Source organism: Eulemur rufifrons, unplaced genomic scaffold (genome assembly GCF_041146395.1).
Source record: "Eulemur rufifrons isolate Redbay unplaced genomic scaffold, OSU_ERuf_1 scaffold_314, whole genome shotgun sequence".
Classification (NCBI taxonomy): Eukaryota; Metazoa; Chordata; class Mammalia; order Primates; family Lemuridae; genus Eulemur; species Eulemur rufifrons.
This window is the reverse complement of record NW_027183096.1, coordinates 35,813-49,381: the sequence shown is the minus strand read 5'-3', so window position 1 is coordinate 49,381 and position 13,569 is coordinate 35,813. Positions and strand designations below refer to the sequence as shown.

The following is a 13,569-nucleotide window of genomic DNA, read 5'->3' as shown; positions in this document are numbered from 1 at the left end:
TCTTGCAGACCGTATTATTTAGAGCAGCAGTTGTTTGACAGAAAAATTGAGCAGAGAATCCAAAGAGTTCCACGTTTTTCCTTCCTGGCTCATAGTTTCCCCTATTTTTAACATCAAGACTGTATGTAGGGTATGTTAACAATTGATAAAGCAATATATAACATTTGATGATGATGAGAATTGATGAACCAATTCATTATTACTAACTAAAGTCCGTATTTTACCTTAGGGTTCCCTCTTTGTGATCTGTGGTTTTATGGGTTTTGACAAATCCATGTGTCATGTAGCCACCATCATGATCTTTTTTTCCTAAGTTCATGTCAGATGGGCAGTATGCCAATCATAACAAAGTCTGAGGGAGGTGCATTTCACACATGTGCGTGAAGACCCAGTCATGACGCTGATTATGAACTACAAAAAGATGGCACCATCACAGCCTTATACAGAAGAATTTCACTGCCCTAAAATCCCCCTGGGCCCCATCTAATCATCACTCTTTCCTCCCTCTTCAATGTTTTGAAAAAGTTTGAGGAGGATTGGTGTTAATTTTTCTTTAAATGTTTGGTGGCATATTTCACCAGTTAAAATATTTCATCCTGTGATTTCAGTTGTTGGGGGTTTTTTATTATGTAATCAATCTCCTTATTGTAGTTCTTTTCAGATTTTCTGCTTCTTCATGACTTTGAGAGGAAAAGAGCAGGAGAAAGCAGAGATTCCCTCCATCTGTGCAGAATCCAGACAGACAGCTCATTGCCAAGGCCACCCGCCTCTGGAGGCTGCAGGGGGGACAGGCTGTGGCTCCTTCTGGGGAGGTGACAGCTACCTTGCGGGTCACCCCACAGAGCAGGGCTTGAGGGTCCTGACTCAACTGCTGGCCTCCTATCCCCATGGTTTAGGAGGTGAGTGCCGGTGACAAGTGGAGCCGCCACCGCCGCCTGCTGACGCCCGCCTTCCGCTTTGAAATCCTAAAGCCCTACGTGAAGATTTTCAACAAGAGTGCCCACATCATGCATGTGAGTTCCTGGAACCCAGGGTCACAGCTGGAGCTTTGGGAAAATGGAAGTGACCTGTGCTAGATGTGGACTAAAAACATACAGAATTAAATGCAAATAATCCAGGACCTCCAGGCTCTGAATACAGAGGCGTGAAAAAACAAATCTTTGCGATCGTGGTGCTTATATTTTTGTGAAAAAAAGAGGTGGTGAATGAATGGTATCACTTTGGCATTTAGGATGAAGATTAAAGAAAAGCACAGGATGGAGATTAAAGGAAAGAGTAATAAACGATGACATGTGAGATAATAAGAAAGCTAGTGTGTGTGTGTGTGTGTGTGTGTGTCTTCTCTACGGAGGGTAGGGGCGTCAGTGAAGATAGCATCACCGATCATTCTGTTTCCACATCTAATACGTCTTCAACACTTTTCAGGAACTGGCCAAGTGTGGATGTCGACATTAGGGAGCAATATCACCAGTCCTGAGTTTTGGGGATTAGCAGTCATGATTCCCCTAAAGGTAAACATACAGGTATAGTTCATCTTCATTTTTGCATCGGGTAGAAGTTTTAGTGCATGTAATATGTCACCTTCAGTTTGGACATGCAATCCTAGGACTTGAGACTTCTCATTACTTTGGGCCACAGGTGTTTGTGGTGTATCTGTTCAATGTCATTCAAGATTTCAAACTGCCTTTGATATTTGGTAGTGTCATTTTGCTGGTGTACGGAGTGAGTGATGCAATACGTTCACCATTTAAAATGGAGTTTTTCCTAGTTTGAGGAAGGACTGGTCATCTGCACGGTGCTGGCCCATCATGGTGTTTTCCTACGAGCAGAGTGGTGTCTGTGCAAGTCCGCTGTGATGTCCGGGTTGAAATACCAAAGGAGCTATGATGCTCAGGGCAGTGATCCAAGGCATAGTTGGGGTGAGCTGCAGACAGAGCTTATCGCTGGAGTAATAGCGTAATTTAGTGAAAAGGGGGGTATATTTGACGTCTGCACGGTGGGGAATTTTTAATGTCTTTCTGTAAGAGGAATGGCTGGAAACACTGTGTTCCAGTGACCCACAAATCCCCAGGATCCACTTTCTATTCGCAGGTACCATTTCCATACGCTTAGACTTCAGCACAGGTCGTGGAAGGTGGGGAGTAACAGCTTAGCGTGTTATCAAAGAACAGAGGAAATCCAGTCGTTGTCCCTTTTTTAGTTCTAATTTCTCTTCCCATTTTAGAGATTATGCAATTTCGTGGTTGTTAGTATCTCATTTGATCCTTTCTCCATTTCCCCAAAATCATTCCTTCCATTTTAGAGGGAGCACAGGGCCTTACCCAAACTCGTACACCTCGTAACAATGGAGTCTCTCGTGTGATGGCCGAATGTGTCACCACGTGTCCTGGGCTCTGTCCAAGGATCAGACTCAGAAGAATACTGCCAGTTTCATGTCATTAGGCACTTTTGCAAATGTGGCATCAAATCTGATAAGAGGGACTCATAAGGCAAATGGTGTTTTATTTGTATAATTTCTAGCGAAGGCAAAGGGATGGGGAAGTAACCCCCCATCAGTGGTTAAAGGTTTAGGATTCAGTAACAAGCTCCCATGTGCTCACCATCAAATTGGTATTGATTGATCAACACTTATGTGCACATATGGTAGCAACATTCTTAGGGTGTCAGGCAGGTGGCGGGGAGGGATGGGCATATTCACACCTCATGGGTGTGGTGCGCACCATTGGGGGATGGGCACACTTGTAGCTCTGGCTTGGGCGGGGCAAAGGCAATATATGTAACCTAAACATTTGTACCCCTGTAATATGCTGAAATAAAAACACGGGCGATGCGTGTCTCCTCTCCACCTGATTGTTTTCCGACTTGGTGATGGTGTAACTATACACCTATGAAAATTCACAGCTACACTTAAAACTGTAAACGTGTATATAACAGGTCCTTAAATAATGTCATTTTGCTCAATGTTTCATTATAACAATGAGGAAAAAAATGGATTCCGGGCCGGGTCTGCCGCTGGTGTGGACTTTGCCTGTCGTTTCCGTGTCTGCGTCGGTTTTCTTCGTGTGCTCCGGTTTCCAGTTTCCACCGCGTCTCAGAGATGTGCGTGTTAGGTTAAACTGCCATGTTTACATTGTCTCAGGGGGCAGCGAGTGTCCCCTCTGTGTAACAAACAAAATGAAATGTATTTCTATATTGCCTACTCCACGTGGAAGAGGGACTTTTATTTCTTACAATTAAATTTTATATACTTAGTGAGATTTTAATATCACTATCTCGATTGGCATTAGGGACTTACTGAGTAATATCCTAATTTAGTGGAAAATGAGGTATACTTGACATCATCAAAGTGGGAAAATTTTAATGGCTTTCTGTTAATATAAGAGTAGCCAGAAGCATTGTGTTTCATGATGTGAGTTATGATATTACGGTTATATATGAAAAACACCTCAATTTTTGAGATATGAGAACTGCCTCATTTTTATATATGCATGTTTTATATTTGCAGTTTTCATGAACCAAGGTCACAAAAGAAGAAGGGGGAAATCCCACTTAAGACAAACGAACCGAAGTTGAAACTGAATTTTTATTTATTTAGTTATTTATTTGTTTTTTATTTTTTTTATTGGCACAGATTCAAGCAGCAGAAACCGAATTTTTTTAAGGGAAAAACCTGTGGTTTCATTCCTTCACTACCAAGTTAACACCCAGTTCATTTAGAATAACACAACATTTTATTTAAAAGGAATTAGTAATTAACATAAGTTATCATATTCTTTCATCTCATATACTGTCTGTCTTCCTGAGTTTCTAGAAACATTTTGAATCTTTTAAACACTGTATTTGTAAAACTATGGTCAAGCGTGACACAAGGCCAGGCTCACGCCTGTAATCCTAGCACTTTGGGAGGCCAAACTGGGAGGACTGGAGTTTGAGAACAAAGAGCCTGAGCAAGAGCAAGACCCACTCTCTACGAAAAAATTTTTAAAAAAGGGAAAGAAAGAAAGAAAAATTAGCCAGGTATGGTGGTGTGCATCTGTAGTCCCAGCTACTCGGGAGGCTGAGGCAGGAGGATCACTTAAACCCAGGAGTTTGAGGTTGCAGTGAGCTATAATGATGCCCCTGCACTCTACTCAGGATGACAGAGCAAGACTCTGTCTTTAAAAAGAAAAAAAAAAAGTCAGGGAAGTAAGACCCTCCCGTGGTGTGTAATTAGGGAGTGTACACCAGGTTTCTTGGGTCAGATCTTTGTAATTCTGAAATATAAAGATAGTCCTCAATGATGAAGAGGGTGTTAACATTGCAGAAACTGTGTGCATAGATGACATCATGAAAATATGTGACGGGCTTACTGAAGGACCGGAGCAGCGTGCACTCATACTTCCGTGTGAATAAGCACAAGGAAGTGATTGCTTGTCAGTAGAGTCAGGGTGATGGTGACGCCAGACAACCACAGCTTGTCCACATGTGCGGCTGAGACAGAGACACCTTTGCTTTCTTATGATTCAACGTACAAACTTTGTTTCACACACAAAATCACTTAAAATAATGTATAAAATTACTTTCCAGCTAAGTGTATAAGGTGTACATGGAGCCCATATGAATTTTGTGTTTAGACTCGGGCCCCGTGTCCAAGTTATGTGTATGCAAATATCCCAAAATCCCCCCGCCCAAAAAATGATCTGAAACTTGAAACACTTCTTCTGTTCCCAGGATTTCAGATAAGGGATACTTAGCCTGTACTTGTCTACAAAGTACCGGAAGTTCTTGAATGTTCTAGCCAGAGTAATTAGGCAAGAAAACGAAAAGGCATACAAACTGGACAAGAAGGAATACAAATATCCATGTTCACATATGGATTTTTTTGTTTGTTTTTTTTTTTTTTTTTTGAGACAGAGTCTTGCTCTGTCGCGTGGGCTAGAGTGCCGTGGCGTCATCCTAGCTCAAACTCCTGGGCTCAAGCAATCCTTCTGCCTCAGTCTCCTGAGTAGCTGGGACTACCAGCAGGTGCCACCATGCCCGGCTGATTTTTCTACATTTAATAGAGATGGGGTCTCGCTCTTGCTCAGGCTGTTCTTGAACTCCTAAGCTCTAACGATCCACCAGCCTCCTGACTTTTGTTTTCAGGGGAGTGCCTCTACTAAGAACTTACGAGGGTTAAAAAAATTATATTTTGTCCCCTTTGCTTTCTACATGTGTGTGGTTTTTTTATTTAATTTTTTACTTTTTAAATTCATGGACTTTATTAAAGAATTTTTAGGTTTATAGAAAAATTGATCAGAAATAGTGGAGAGTTTCTACATATCCCTTCCTCCATGCATTTTTCCCTACTATATATTTATTGCATGTGTTACAATTGGTGAGCCAGTATTGATACATCATTATTAATCATTAAAGTCCATAGTTAGAGTTCATTCTTTGTGTGCTTCATTCTATGGATTTTGACAAATAAATACGTGTCCAGCATTACTGGGTCATACAGAATAGTTTCATGTGCATGTATTTTTAATGTGCCCAAATGGAATGATGCTAGAGACCTAGTTCATTTTGTTTTTTATTTTCATAATCCTCGATATTAAGGATTCATTTACCCTGCTAAGTGTCCATATAAATCTTGCCCGAGGCGCCCTTGTTTGTATTTAGTTATGATTCATCATCAAAGCAACTGAAATTATTACATTGATGATATCATGGAGAAAGACAAAGGATATGTGAGAATTGCTATAGCCTGTGCCGCTAGGTGAGGCTGGCTTATTTGGTCAGATAAAATACAGGGCCAGACACATCAGTTAAATTCTTGGGTATAACTGGAGCTAGGGACACAAGAGACGTTCCATAGGCAGCATGAGGTAAGTTACTGTCTTTGCTAAACCCCACCAACAGGAAAGAAGCGCGGTGCCTTATGAGGCCATTTGCATTTGGAAGGACACATACTTCCCCTGAGTGCTTTGTTAGCTGTTAGGCATCGAGTGACCAGAAATAAGTGTGAATTTATTTAATGTGAAAGATAATTGTTTGGTGAATTCTCTGCAGTTAATGGAAAGCTGGAGAAATAGAATACTATCCTCAAAATCATTCATTTGATTGGAATGAGCACCAATGTAGTCACTGTGATATTTTTCCTTGCCAGTATTGAAAACATTTATTTTTTTTATTTTCTTATTTTTTGAGACAGAGTCTCACTCTGTTGCGCAGGCTAGAGTCAGTGCTGTGGCGTCAGCCTAGCTCACAGCAACCTCAGACTCCTGAACTCAAGGGATCCTCCTGTCTCAGCCTCCCAAGTAGCTGGGACTACAGGCATGCACCACCATGCCCGGCTAATTTTTTCTATATATATTTTTAGCTGTCCATATAATTTCTTTCTATTTTTAATAGAGATGGGGTCTCGCTCTTGCTCAGGCTGGTCTCGAACTCCTGAGCTCAAACGATCCGCCCACCTCGGCCTCCCAGAGTGCTGGGATTACAGGCGTGAGCCACCACGCCCGGCCCAGTATTGGAAACATTTAATTTGGAAAAGCTAAGAATACAGCTCCATGAAAAGAGAGTGTGAGAGGGCCAGAGAACGTGCATTTGTATAGAATCTCACCGTTCTCCATATTTATTCAGACAACCTGTGGCAGCAGATGTAACGGCTCCTTCTCCAGTGGGCTACCATGAGGATATTGAACACAGAAATACCCTTTGCTCTCTCTATGAAATTGACAGATGCAGGAAGTCAAGTTGGTAGAAGTTTCCATTCTTTCTACAGGTTATGTCAAAGTGCACAGTAGCAGAGTTGGTGACAATCATTGTTTCCTATTGCATTTTCCCACAAGCCTACAAAACCAAGCCGCCTTCTATTCCCCAAGCTCTGTGGATTGCTCCTAGTTAATAAATAGGTCAATAATTTCCACTTTTTATTACCACGCCACCATTTTCAGAAAAATTGCTGAATATTGATGGGTAAGACCTCTTTCTATTTTCTTCAGTAAAAAATAAAAAATCTTTCTTACGTTGTTTGAGCTGCTTTGGTGGGAAATTGGAAATGGCAGGTCATATACATCCTGGCTTAGCACAACAATCTGTCATTGTGTTATTGTCATAGCTAACATGGTGCTTAAAAAATTATTTGGTTCTGTTGTAAATCCATGGGTCTTTTGTGGTTGTTGCTGTTCCCGACTGCTAAAGTGTGATTAACATATTGCCCTTTCATAATCATCTGATTTTATGTATTTTGGCAAGTATTTTAAGTTCATTATATTTATATAGATATGTACATATATATATATATAGAGAGAGAGAGATGTATATCCCATTCTCTTAATCTTTTACTTTCTCTTTAGGCAAATAAAAATGTCTAAAACTATATCATTTTAAAATGCAAAATACAGAAAATATTTCTGCAAGACCATTTATTCATCTTAATTTTAAAATCTTTAACATACACATAGTTGTTAGTTGTATATGGATTGAATTTGTGTGTTCTTGTGAATACTTGACATAATTAGCCTATTCTCAGAGATTTCACATCAGCCATTAATAAGTCAGGAAAAGTGGGTTGGTTATGAGGCTAGGTGATACGCTCTGCCATTCTTATTTACATTTTAGGAAGGCTGGGGTGAGACAGTATTATTTGGGCTGGGGCATGAGATAGTGGTGATAATTGATTTTTTATTTCCTCTGGCAATCATGTAAAGTATCTAAGATATTGAACAAGGTCTCTCAAAGGGCGGAACTTCTTGCTAATTATGCTTGAAACACTTTTTCACGTCTGCTAAAGTCCTCCTCTTTCCCTACTTTCTCTGTCCCATTCCCGTCTTCTTAGCTACATAATATCCTGCCAAAAAATGGCTTTAAACCACCAAGTACCTGATAATATATGGAGACTTTTTTTTCTCATATGCATTTGAGAAGCAGCGGGAGGGTCTCTGGCTTTCCAGAATGACCAATGATTCTCACAGAATAAATGAACTTTATCCTTCCTATTACTGTAAACAAACCACAAGGTTCTGATAAACAAATCCTTCCATGCTTGTCTGCAAATTACCTACTGCAATTTAGTCATGGAAGAGTCCATTCCGTTTCTGAGTCAACCCACTTAGGCAGTGCAATGCATGAGAGTGGACAGTCCGCATTCCAGCACTGATCATCCTGGTGTGTTTCCACCGGGGATATGAAACTGGTTTGTCCCCACAGGGTTTCTGCATCCACAGCACAACAGAAAGTTAACACAGCTGACAAAGTCGTACGGCCTTTCAGCAGGTGATGGACCAAGTATTTGTTGAATTTTATGTTGTGTGATTATCCAACAACTCTAAGGCAATTGAATTGAGTTGTATTTTACTCTTTAAAGATATAGATATAGATATTGATGCTATAATATAGATACAGATGTAGATATACACAGACATATACATATATCATAAATTATATTATGTATATACATGTAGACTTTCGAATCTGTTAAACAATAAATCCATTTAATATCATGTGCTGGTATTATCTTTGTCTCCTGTGCTTTTTTAAATTATTTTTCCTAGAGGTTATCTGGTAGAAACCCTGGGGAAATTCCAGTTATTATACCAAAAATGCAAGAAACAGCTCTATCTACCAAAAAGCCTGTTCTGCAGGCTTTTTCATGGACTATTGCTTGGGTTTACCTTTTTCTGATGGAGTATTAATTCAAAGGTATACAGTACATGTACAGTGAACGTGTTGTATATGGTACATTGGATGCCTTATGAAATTTTGTTTATAATGAATAAGCTACAGTCTCATATTTTAAAGTGTAACTAAAGACAAAACAAAATATGAGAAAGTCATAAAATGTTCAATATATTCAAAAGTGAATGCAAACCTTTTGGGAGATAAAGAGGTCATGAGGCAAGTGTCATGCAGACGAGCTTGTAGATGTGATTGGATGCTCTTTGCTACTATTACTACTACTGTGACTGTTGCTGTTACTATAGAGACCACCAAGGACACAGAAATTATCATGAGGCTGGAGAACAGCACAAACAGAAACATTTTAGGAGACTGGAGGCAGGGAAAGGGTCAGGAGGCTGTCTGGACTGTATGCAGCATGTATATAAATATGTAGACAGAAGGGGCAGAGAGAGCTGGAACCACATTGCAGAAAATACATATGTTGTGGGCTTAATAAAGCATTGGAGGAGCTAAGTTATCAAAGTTGCATGTTAGGAAGTGTGTGTTAACAGTGGTGTGTAAGGCAGACCTGAGTAGGGAAGTTGAAAATGGATAGACCAGGGAAGAAGTCACTCTGACAGTTCAAGGTTGATTAACTCTATAGTAAGAAGATACAGGTTCCTTTACAAACTGGCTCCTAGCCGCCCTGCCAGCCTCATTCCTTTCGACTCCCCCTCCACTCCCTATAATGAATACAGACATTGTTACAGTCACCGCTTTGTGTGTTCTGTCTCAGGGATCCATGCCTTAGCCCCGTGTCCATGCCTGGGACCTAGCACACGTGTGCTCACCTATCTCTCTTCTGAAGGCTTTGCTAACTCGTGGAAGCTGATCCTGAGCTCCTTCTACTAGCCCAAACTCATCTGCTTTAGTCTTGAAGCAAGAGGGTAGTATTTTAATTTCAGTAGTTAGGCACTCAACAGAGAGCCTACCACTGATTACAAATTCAGTATTTCAATTTAAAGGAATGAAGGGCCTTGAATGAGTGAGATTTGAGAGATATGCTGATGTTGAGATCTCTGTGGGACATGAGAGAAGACATATTTATTAAGCAGGTAGAAATGCAGCGCTAGATTTCAAATGCAATGGGAGATAAAATTAAGATGATGTCTTCACAGAGGAGAGATTCAAAGCTGTGTGCGGGAATGAGCTAGCCGAGAGGAAGAGTATAAGCACTGAAGAATTGCACCATACTTTAATGGTTTATTACTCTGGATTTCAATAATCAAGTTCATACCTATAATTTATTCAAAATTTGTGTTTAAGCTTCTTTTAGTTTTAAACACAACCTCAAGCTGCTGTGCATAAGCAGATGATACGGTGCAAAAACATAAGAGATCCTACCCTGAGGAGGATCTCTCTGGATTGCTCTCTCACTGAAACACTGTTTAATCAACCCAGAAATGTTCGTATTTGTGTTTGCTTGTGAAATAGAAATCAATGAATCTGGCACAGTTAATACATCTTCTGCTTTCTTTTTCATTAGTCAGCATCAGAAAAATTACTTCCAATTGCTACAGCCTTCAGAATTGGTATCTTGATCAAATTTATCCTCACAGCATCATCCTCAGAGCGATTACTCATTGGTATTTCTGCAACAAAGTGCCTACTGGGAAAGTGTTACAAGCAGGAGTTAGAAGATGATGCTTCAGAGTATTTTTTCTGGGCCCCAGAGACACAGAATAGTTGCCATTTTAATTAGGAAAGATTGTAAGAAATGAAAAACGAAAGCGAAGACAGCACACTTCCTATAAATGGTTTGTTGCAGGCATTTTGATCATTTAATCACATTTCTTTTCTGTGAAACATAAGTACCATTCTGTAAGCCACTTAAAGACAACTGTCGGGATTAGCTTCAGTTTCCACAAAGAAAGTTAACAAAGGTTTACAGAAGCATCCACAATCTGAGAATCACGCTGACATTTTTTTGAAAAGTTTCAGAAATCATATTTGAATACTGGAAGATATTAATAAAAATACCTAAGAATTATCAAAGCATGAACACCTCCAGTTGAAAGATTTCAGCATGACTACAATATCGTGACTATAACGTTTTCCTTCAGTAGGCATGTATTTTGAATCCATATGCGGAATCGAATTCATTGCCCTGCGATCTGTCAACGCTCACGAGTGTAGCAAATTGAGATAATTTTCCTGAGCTTCATTGTTTAACAGATTTCAGATTCCTGCAGTGCCTGTCAACAGGGCAGTGACTTTGGGAGTCGTCCGGTAGCAGGGAAGGAGGTAGTTTCACCATGTGGTGCTAAACAATGCCATGTGGCTTATATACTCATTACAATCAGTTTTAAAAGTAATAATGTAATGAAATTACCATTTTGAGTGAAAAATCAAGTAGAATATAATTATATACAGGTAAAACATCTTGTGTTCTTTCATTCATTCAGCAAGTATTTATTGAATGCTGGAATTCCAGTTAATAGCAATGTAAATAGACAAGAAGGAGCATTGAAATATTGAAAGAACAGTGAGTTAGTGAATAGAAGAATAATAAAATTTAGAGTAAATAGCAAAATGTTTGGTTGGTTTTGTTGTTATTGGTGGTGGTAAATGCGGTGTTTGAATAAGGTTATGAACAAGGAAAACAGAAACTGGATTAAAGGAAAAGGCATTTCATTTGGGAATACTTAGATATGCAATATCTTAGGAGTAGAAATGACCCAGTTTTGCATAAAATCAATGTTAGTTTTGAGTAGAGAACTTGTATTTAGAAAAGTAGTTTTTATGTTAGTCAAATGGAGTTGTATTCTTAAATATTTCAGTGATTAATCACATTGGAATTTTTCTTCTTGGCAAAGAAAGACAAAAATAGATAAAAAGGTATAGCTGTGCACATTTCCTCATCAATTTTGTATTAAAAAACCTTCCTGTAACATTGTGACTGCTTTAGGAAAGCCTAAATTAGCTGCTAAAGATCTTCCATAAATACTCTGTGAGGCCCTACTGCGTAGATCCCTTCGGAGGAATTCCTAATGGAAATTAAGAGTGAGAAGGTCCTGAGGGAGAGAAATTTAGAATGGAGGAAAAAAAAACTCCTCATGAAAAGAAAGTAGATGCTGACTCTGTGCCTGTGCGTCAGAGGTGACTGATGCAGCATAACTCAGGGTTAATTATGGTTTCCCACGCACTCAGTTCCCATGCTGAAAATATGGACAAGTGACTACACACATAATGTCGGTATACTTATTGTTAACACTGATTTTAAACAATTTAGCTATTGACAATATGGTTTGGTAATGAGTTAAAAAAAATTAAAGATCAAGTTAGTGTTGGATTAGCATGTTATGTAAAATATGAAGTGTTATAAAATTAGGAATATTTAATTATGATTTTAAAGAAAGAAAAATAATTTCACCTGTTTTCAAAATCCTCATAGAGTTCATTGTGGTAAAACAAGCTCTGTTTATGGTTACACACAGGCGTGCACATATAGATATAGGTATATAAAGACACCGATTGACTGATACAAAGTGATATATTAATCTGTATCCTATTTAACAGATGATCAGCCTGCAGATATTTTGGCAAACATTTCTATAACAAGAGACTGATAATATACAGACTTTAGTACTAGCCTAACAAAATAAAAAAAAAATTACATCCATAATGAAAACTTGGCAAATAGTTACATAATCACAAAATACCAAGTAGAGGTTAAAAAATATTTACTTCCAGAGTATAAATTTTCTCTTACTTACCCTGTAGACGGCAGATACTATATTGGCTTGCACATTGGCTTTTGCTTTTTTATTTCAGTTCCTTAAATATGAGGCACATAATCTTTCATTTCTAGGCCTGGCTACTCCGTTATTTTATAGTTGTCATCACAGGTGTAAATACATTTCTGTCTGCGGTTGGCATTTCAGTGTAGACCCTTGTCGCAAGCCACCCTCCAGGAGCCCGCCCAATGCCACAGTCGTTTTTCTCTTTTTCCTCCTTAATAGGGACAACTGTCTCCCGTTTTTCAAAATTAAAAGAAAAAGCAGACCATTCCCCACTGAAGGTCTTAGAGTATCTTGCTCCCCCCAATGGAAAGGAAAACAAAACCCAATCTGGGCCAGTATTCTCGCGTGCTAGACATGCGAGAGGTGTCGCATGAGTTTAAGATTCGCCCTTTGGAAAACTGAAGTGTCTGAAAGGAAACGATAGAATGCCTGTTCCGCGGGCAGAGCCACCTGGTCGCAAGCTCAGCTTACACAGGTCATTCGTTGTAATAGTTCCTGTGTCTATTTCTGAACATTCCGTAGTTTGTATTTTCTTGGGAAGAAACTGGAAGAGATGACAGCCACCAAGTCATCTGTATGGGTCGAGAGCGCGCAGGAGTTCCTTCTCCGTGAGTCGGTCTTCAGGGTGACTGTGCGATGGTTCTGGAGGGAGGAGGAGGGAGAGGGAGGAGGAGGGAGAGGGAGGAGGAGGGAGAGGGAGGAGAGGGAGAGGGAGGAGGAGGGAGAGGGAGGAGGAGGGGGGAGACCGGAGGAGGAGGGAGAGGGAGGACAGGGAGAGGGAGGAGGAGGGAGAGGGAGGAGGAGGGGGGAGACCGGAGGAGGAGGGAGAGGGAGGAGGAGGAGCTGGAGGAGGAGGGAGAGGGAGGAGGAGGGAGAGGGAGGAGAGGGAGAGGGAGGAGGAGGGAGAGGGAGGAGAGGGAGAGGGAGGAGGAGGGAGAGGGAGGAGGAGGGGGGAGACCGGAGGAGGAGGGAGAGGGAGGAGGAGGGAGAGGGAGGAGGAGGGAGAGGGAGGAGGAGGGACAGGGGGCCGGAGGGGGAGGCAGGGCGACATGCATCTAGCGCTTGCTCTGTGCCAGGCTTTCCATACAGTCGCTCCATGACGCCTCTCTATAACCGATGTAGTAATTACTATTATAGTATTATA

The 13,569-nt window shown here is 40.4% G+C and overlaps 1 non-coding gene across 1 annotated transcript; it reads right to left on the bottom strand.

Moving 5' to 3' along the window:
• Positions 1-318: 318 nt before the first annotated feature.
• Positions 319-423, bottom strand: LOC138380238 (small nucleolar RNA U13). Its single transcript, XR_011232659.1, has one exon. It is a non-coding gene; the product is annotated as a small nucleolar RNA U13 (small nucleolar RNA).
• Positions 424-13,569: the final 13,146 nt, after the last annotated feature.